At 51.6% G+C, this 7,263-nt stretch overlaps 1 long non-coding RNA gene across 2 annotated transcripts; it reads right to left on the minus strand.

Annotated features, from left to right (window-relative positions):
* Window positions 1-2,534: 2,534 nt before the first annotated feature.
* LOC124093523 (uncharacterized) lies at window positions 2,535-7,217 on the minus strand. Of its 2 annotated transcripts, XR_006851980.2 has the most exons (5): window positions 6,097-7,217; window positions 5,702-5,914; window positions 5,187-5,392; window positions 3,978-4,182; window positions 2,535-3,615 (listed from the first exon to the last, which is right to left on the minus strand). It is a non-coding gene; the product is annotated as an uncharacterized LOC124093523 (long non-coding RNA). The 2 variants fall into 2 exon arrangements; XR_006851981.2 differs by lacking the exon at window positions 5,187-5,392 and having other exon boundaries at window positions 6,097-7,215.
* Between the last annotated feature and the right edge of the window lie 46 nt (window positions 7,218-7,263).

Genomic DNA, 7,263 nt, shown 5'->3' on the forward strand with positions numbered 1-7,263 from the left:
GCGTCCACGCCCCGCCCCACGAAAAAAGGCGTCGGCTGATATGGCCTCAGATCTGGGGAAGGGCCCTCCTTAGGACTGAGCCATACTATGCAGCCACTTCTGCACAGTGGGATAGGACCTTTACTCTTGCCTGTATTGTTTTAAGAAAACAGAAAGGGGGAACTGTGGTGAGCCGCTTCTGCCGTTTCTGCAGACTACGGTCGCCATTACAAGATGGCGCTGGCTCCGCTGTGGTCTGTGACAAACAACTCCTTATTTGGGAGAGTTGGTGCATGGTTTTTCACCACCCTATGAGAAAGCTCCACGTGGCAGCTTCGCATTGGGGCTTGAGATGCTTTATTAAGGCTGGGAGGGGCATCCGAGAGAGAAAAGAAGAAATATCAAGGGCCTGAATAAACTGCTGAAAGAAGATTCCTGAGTTGCGTCTTCCTTGCGGGCAAGGGGTCGCGACACCAGGGGGCTTGAAGGTGGGTGACAGCTGAGTCCTTGAGTGGAGATTGCTGATTGCACTGAATAGGACCCCACAGGGAAACCTGCAGTCCCCACAGGGTGACGGACAGATGCTGCAAGGACACCCACCCGAGGAAAGGAGCTCTGCTTTGGCTCTTGGCCTGCCAGCTTTGACCAGGGGGTTTGGGAATACACACACACACACACACACACACACACAACATCACCGTCACCTGAAGATGATGTCAGAGCTGGGATGTGTTTATAAGACAAGGAATGACAGAGAGGGCCAGAAGGAGGAGGAAGAGGGGAGGAGGAGGAGGAGGGGGAGGAGGGGGAGAAAGGGAGGAGGAGGAGGAGGGAAAGGGGAGGGGGAGGGGGATAGGAGGGGGTAGGAGGATGGGTAGGGGAGGGGTGGGGGAGGGGGGAGGAAGGAGAGGAGGCAGGTCTGCTCACTGTGAGCTGCACAGGGAGGACGTGCAATCCCAAGGGATCCCCAGAGTTGCCTGAATAAAATCCTGTCATTAAAACCTCAGAGGGAAAAGGTGGTATTTTGAACTTGCTATAGTCTCTTAATCATGCTTTAAATATATATGTGCAATTAAATTAATAAATTAATTGGCAGCAGTAAAACATTGGATGTTTCGTTTACAGTCAAAAACTACTTTAAGAATGCTCATTAGAAAAACGTTTCCTCCAGCTAATAACTTTCCAAACTGTTTTCCATAGGATATGTATAGAGCTTCTGAAAAAAAAAAAGAAAAGCCCACATTTAAATACACCTAGCACATGTTGGATTAAATGATATCAAATCCATTTTAAATCAAATACACTTTTCAAAGCCAACTGTCTTGAATTCATAGAAAAATCAGGAGGTAGTGCAGAGTGCATGCATGTGAGCCTCAGCTGGCCTCCCTGGCTGGCCTCCCTGGCTGGGGTCCCCAACAGCAAACTCCTGCAGCAGTACTGCACACTTGTCACCATTAAGAAGCCACCTCTGATGTGCTGCTGCTAACCATTGCCACCGATGATCACTTTCCTTCATGTTTATCCAAAGTCCTTATGACCCATGTGGCATTTGGCTGTCAGGCCTCCCCGGCTCCTCAGGGCTATGGCTGTCCCTCAGGTCTCCCTGTTTGGACGCCCATAGCTCTGAGGGGCCCTGGCAGGGGTCTCATAGGCTCTGCCCTTGCTGCGATTCCCTTAGTGCTCTTCTCACGATGGTGAGGGGTCTGTGGTGCTGGGGAGGAAGCCTAAGGAGGGGACTTGGGCTGTTTTTTTTCATCTGACCACAGGCGCACTCCAACAGCACGACGTCCGCTGGCCACATTGACCTGGGTCACTGGCTGAGCATGTGAACTGGGCTTCTCTAAGGTAAAGAACGCCCCCGCCCTTCCCACACCGCTGCTCTGGAAGGCACTTCCCACCCAGGTCTCCCTGAGGAGCGTGGGCTGCAGGGCCCTGACTCGGGGTGAGAGTCTGGGTTAATGATCTGCAAAGCTGGTGCGTGAGTGAGACTCTCTTTGTTGTTGTTATTGTAGGGAGGGCCTAGCCAGCCGCACACTAATGTGACTGTCAATCTGCATCAAGAAGAGACAGTGCCAGATTTAATTTGACCACAGAGCATTTTTAGGCAGGTGTCTTGTGAATTAGTGTCTCATAGAAGCCGTGATTCACGCTATGTCAAGCCAAAGGCAGGCACGCTGCAGGACGTGCTCCAGAAAACAAAGTGTCAAAATTTTAAAAATTATTAAAATAATGTAATATTACTGTAGGCTACATATATTACCATGTATGTATATATTATGCATAAATGTGTGTATGAAATGTTGGATTAAAAAAGGAAATAAGGGGCCGGCCGGGTGTGCTGGCCCCAAACTGTAATCCCAGCAGCTTGGGAGGCTGAGGCAGGAGGATCACAAGATCAAAGCCAGCCTCAGGAACTCAGTGAGGCACTAAACAACTCAGTGAGACCCTGTCTCTAAATAAAATACAAAATAGGCTTGAGGATGTGGTTCAGTGGCCGTGTGCCCCGAGATCAATTCCCAGGATCCACCCACCCTCCAAAATAAGTGACTAAGACGTAAGATGAGGGTTTTTAATGTATTAGCACATGCTGGGAACAGTCTCTGTAGAAATGTATTAGGTAACACTGTTTAAAATAAAGGTGGAGCTCCGACAGTCTCAAAAATCACTCAGGGTCCCACAGCCTGTGATTCCAGAGTCAGAGTTTGACCTGAGTTTCTGGGGTTAGACCTTGAGTTCTTCCTGCTTCTAGCCAGCTCTCAGCAGACAGGGGAGGCCCGAGTCAGGAGGGTGTTTCCCTGGCCCAGCTGGCAGGAGAAAATGGCCCACGAGGACTGCTGTACATACAGACCACAGAGGGTTCACCCCAGGAAATGGTTTTTCTCATACTGGAATATTTATGTCACCAGGTAATGTTTCTGCTACAAGTAATAAAGATCCCCATGTCGGTGGTATGAACACACAATGATGGTTTTATTTCCTCATGCAGGACTAAATCCAGAGGTCAGAGCTCCTGCAGAACCTAGACCCCTTCTCGCTTCTTTTCCCAACACCTGTAGCCTGTGGTTTTTATGTTTTTCTCCCTATGGTTATAAGATGGCTAATCCACTTCCAGCCATCACATCTACATTATTGGCAGGAGACAGGAAGGCTAAAATAAATTTCTCCACAACCTGTGAGCGCTTACTTGAAGGGATGCCTTCTGTAGGTACCTCCACATAAATGTTCAGTGGCCTGAATTAGGTCACAGTGCTATAACTGATCACAAAGGAAGTCAAAAAGATGAGTATCTTGCTGTCTGTCCTCTATAACTAAAAAGCAAGAGTGAGGGTTTGAGAGTGGCTTTGGAGTCTGTCATCCGAAGGGTCTGTGCTGGGTATTGCATCCTAAGTGAGAGAATCAGAATCAAACTGACTCCAAGGCAGTCAGTCTCGTGTTGCATTTCGAGCCTCTCTCCTTTGGTCTAGTGTTCACAGATTCCTTTGAGTACTAGTGTCAACAGGTTGCCTCCAGTCAGCTGTGGTCACCAGTGTAGAAGTGTCCCTGCGATCACTCTTAGGATGCATCTTCTGAATTGAAGGGGGCAATTGTCAACATGAAGGTAGAGGAGAAAAATGGTGCCAATTGTGGGCTCCATACCTGGTGATTAAGAGCAGGGAAAACAATCTGTGGGCATCCCGAATGATTAGCAGCGTCCCTAGGAACTCACATCTGGGCCCCACTCAGTAGCAGACACAGAACTCCTGGAGGCCCCGGCGACTAAGACTGACACCATTCCACCATTCGCTCTATGGAGGAAACTGCAGAATTTAAAAGACAATCTCATTGCTGAAGAAGCTGCCGCCCACCTGGCTGTGAGTAGATGCTTCATCAGCTCCAAGGCGCCTGGTGAGGTTTATCCAGGACTGGGAAGGAGGGTGGCAAGCACACTCCGTGCTGGTTTGAAGGATAGCAATGTCCCCCTGTTCCCCCAGGGTGTCATTGTGCCTGTAGATCCTTACCTGAGGCAAGTCAAGATGGGCAGTGCAGAGGCTGGAGGATCAGGGAGGCTGCACATGTCGCAGCTCGTACAAAAGCCTGTTCACTAGCTTGTCAGTAAGTCAGAAGCCCCAGGAGGGAGGGTAGGCGGTGCGTGGGGTGTTGATATTCCAAGCTTCCCTCCAGAGCTTCCCGGGGCTCCACGGCCAACCCAGGCTCTCTGAACTCCTTTACCATCAAGAACAGACAGAGCAGGAGATTGAGAGGAGAAAGCAACTCCAAAACTGCTCCAATTCAGAGATGCTCCTCGGGGACAATTGAAACTCAGGGATTTGTAGTATTTTCTACCTAAATCTTGACCCTTAGGTCAAAGAGAAGCGCCATCCTTCTGTGAATACCCTACAGCTCTGTTTCTAAGATTTTTAAGACAATCAAAGTTGACAGGAAGAGGTAGGAGTCAGAAAAGGCTTTTGAGGGTTGGCTGTTTGTTGAACAGGGCATGAGCAACTCCCTGGGGGACAGAAGTGCTCTATGTTCTGGTCTGTGTGACCTTGTGCTGGGTCACTGGGGAGCTGAGGGCCTGGGGTGACCCAGGCCAGCTCTTGGGTGCTCACAGGCGAAGGCAGAGGGAATGGAACTGTGGTTCCTCCTAGAATCTCACCCAGGCCTGAGATCGGCTGCTCTGCCCACACCCACCAAAGGTCACATGGTGTTATGGTTTGGGTAGGAAGGGTCCTCCGAAGACTCTTGTGGGGAAGGGTCGGTCCCTAGTGCAGCAATGAACACAGGCAGTGCCCTTGGGAAATGAGTGGATCATGGGGGTTCCAACCTCATCAGAGGATTAATCCACACAGGGATTCCCAGCTGTGTGGACTGTGGGAGGTGTTGGAGGTCTTGGGAGGTGGCGGAGGTCGTGGGAGGTGTTGGAGGTCTTGGGAGGTGGTGGAGGTCGTGGGAGGTGGGGCCTAGTTCACAGGAGTGGAAGGTGTGGTCAGGTTGCACTGGTCCTTTTCTGTGGGCCTGTCTCTGTGCAAGGTGCACCACAGGAGTGACTCTGTGTCTCATGGCACTTCTGAAAGCGAGGCACCATGAACACTGCCACTTAGTTATGGGAGGTGAGAGCTCCAGAGAGATCAAGCAGATTACTGGGGCCACGCAGAGCTGGTGAGTGAGGGTGCTGAAGGCTGGACCTGTCATTGACTGCAGACCCCTGCAGGCCACCTTCCCCTCACCTGTCCTGCCCCAGGGCCTCGTGTGAGCACCTGCATCTTGCTCATTTTGACAGGCGTTATTCCGAGTATCTTTTATGTGCTGAAGCTTTGGGAGGTGACAGAGGCACAAGATCCCAGACCATGAGGAGCTTGTTTCCTAATATGGAGGGTGCACTGGACCACAGGCAAATGCAGAAATCAACCACTTCAACCAGCCTGTGGGATTCCTACAGGAAGGAACAGAAGGGAGCAGCTCCGGGGACTGGGAGAGGCGAAGAGAGCTGATGTAGGAAGTGGGGCAGGAGGGTCTCTAGGAGGAGGTGACCATGGGTTTGAAATGGGAGCGCTGAGAAAGACCTAGCACTGCCGCATCTTGGGGACACTGGACAGGCAGGAGCGAATGCAAAGCAGGGGCATGTGCCAAGAGCAAAGGTGGGTTGGGAGGGGCTGGGTCTGCTGAACGGGGGGGGGGGGCGTGAGGAGGTGAGGAGGAGGCCGGGTCCAGGCTGGGCGGCCGGAGGTGTTTCTCATTTCACCTGATGTGTTTGGAGGTGGTCTTGGGCCCCAGGCAAGCTCCTGAGAGCTGGCACCTTGGAGCCTGTGTTTGAACTTCTCAGCACCTGGTTCTGCTCACAGGCAGGTGCAGTAACTGCTGCAGAGGGTCTTCTTCCCATAGGGTCATCTCTGTGTTGAGTTGTCATTAGGAAACCCAGCTCACATCTGACCCCTTACTTTCCATCTGTTTGGACCTGTGCAGGGAAACCAGTTGACCTCTCAAGGCCTTGACCTCTTCCCCTGTAAACAGGAGTCCACACCTCAGCTTATGCCTTGGCACCTGCCTGTGTGACCCTGTGTCTAGAAGCTGTGGGGTTTTGAGCAATACGCAAATACAAATGACTGCCATTACGTCTGAGTGCAGGGTGTGCATTACCAACTCGAGATGACCTTGGGCGGTGGACTATCCTGTGGCATCACTGTTAGGATGGGTTGCGTCTCACTGCGAAAGCCATGTTCGTCCAGACGATGATGGACGTCTCGGGGCCCTGCAGGGAGGGGCACCGAGGTTGTGGAATTCCTATTGTTGCCATAAAAATCATCACCGATTTCATGGCTTGACCCATGTCCCAGTCTTGGGTGTTCCATGCCCTCGCTCATTGAGAAGCATGGCAAGTTAGACAACGTGTCCCACACCCTGCATCTAACAAGGAAGGGACCCACATCCATGCTGAAGGCTTTCAGATGCCTGGGGGCGAAATGGCCCTCGCACAGGGAGGAAGAGAGGATCGCACGCAGGACATTCAGGTGATCAGCATGAACATGCATCAGGCAAGGGCAACGATTCAACCAGCTAAATGTCCTGTGCCCTTGAGTTCACCTTTGTGGGAGAAGGTGGTCCCTCCTGCTTGACTTAGGAAAGACAGATGGAAACAAATCTCAAATCATTCTTCTCTCATGGGCTGATACCTTATCCACACTGACTTTGAGGCTGAGTGACCACTTCACTGTGGGGACGCAGGACAGATTGTAGGGCCCCGTGGAGGGCTGCTGGCCTTCTCTTTCCCCCAACCCAGGGCTCATCTCCGTGTCTCTCCCCCACTTCCCTCTTCCTTTCCTGTCCATCCCTGTTACATCGCTGAGTTTGCTAGCTCACAACAAATAACCGTACATGGAGACCCCTGCAGGCAAGGATTCTGCCCCTGCATGCACGGGTCTGTCCAGCTGTGGTGCACTCCTGCCCCATCTCAGCCCAGTGCCCTCTGCCTGTCCAAGCTTCCGTCTCTCTGGTCTGACATGCATGAGCCTCTCTAAGGCTCAGTGCACTGCCCTTCTCGTCCAGGTAACACCAACCACCCTTTCTATCAGGAAAAAAATAGATAAGCACTAGAAATCTGCAAAGCGGCAGAGCTGTCATGTTTGCATACTTACCGATTCTTGACTTTTGAGTAACCTGGAAGGGACTCATAGAGCATCTTGGGATAAGAAAACGCTCTTGCACAGACACAACACAGATGTGTAAAGGAGATCCCTGCCCTTTCCACACCTCGTCTGGTTGACAGAGGGACAGTGTGGCCTCTCTTGCTCCATCTGTGAAATGGGG

The sequence above is a fragment of the Marmota monax genome, unplaced genomic scaffold (genome assembly GCF_021218885.2).
Source record: "Marmota monax isolate L192 unplaced genomic scaffold, Marmota_monax_Labrador192_F-V1.1 WCK01_AAM20220418_F8-fsc01954, whole genome shotgun sequence".
NCBI lineage: Eukaryota > Metazoa > Chordata > Mammalia > Rodentia > Sciuridae > Marmota > Marmota monax.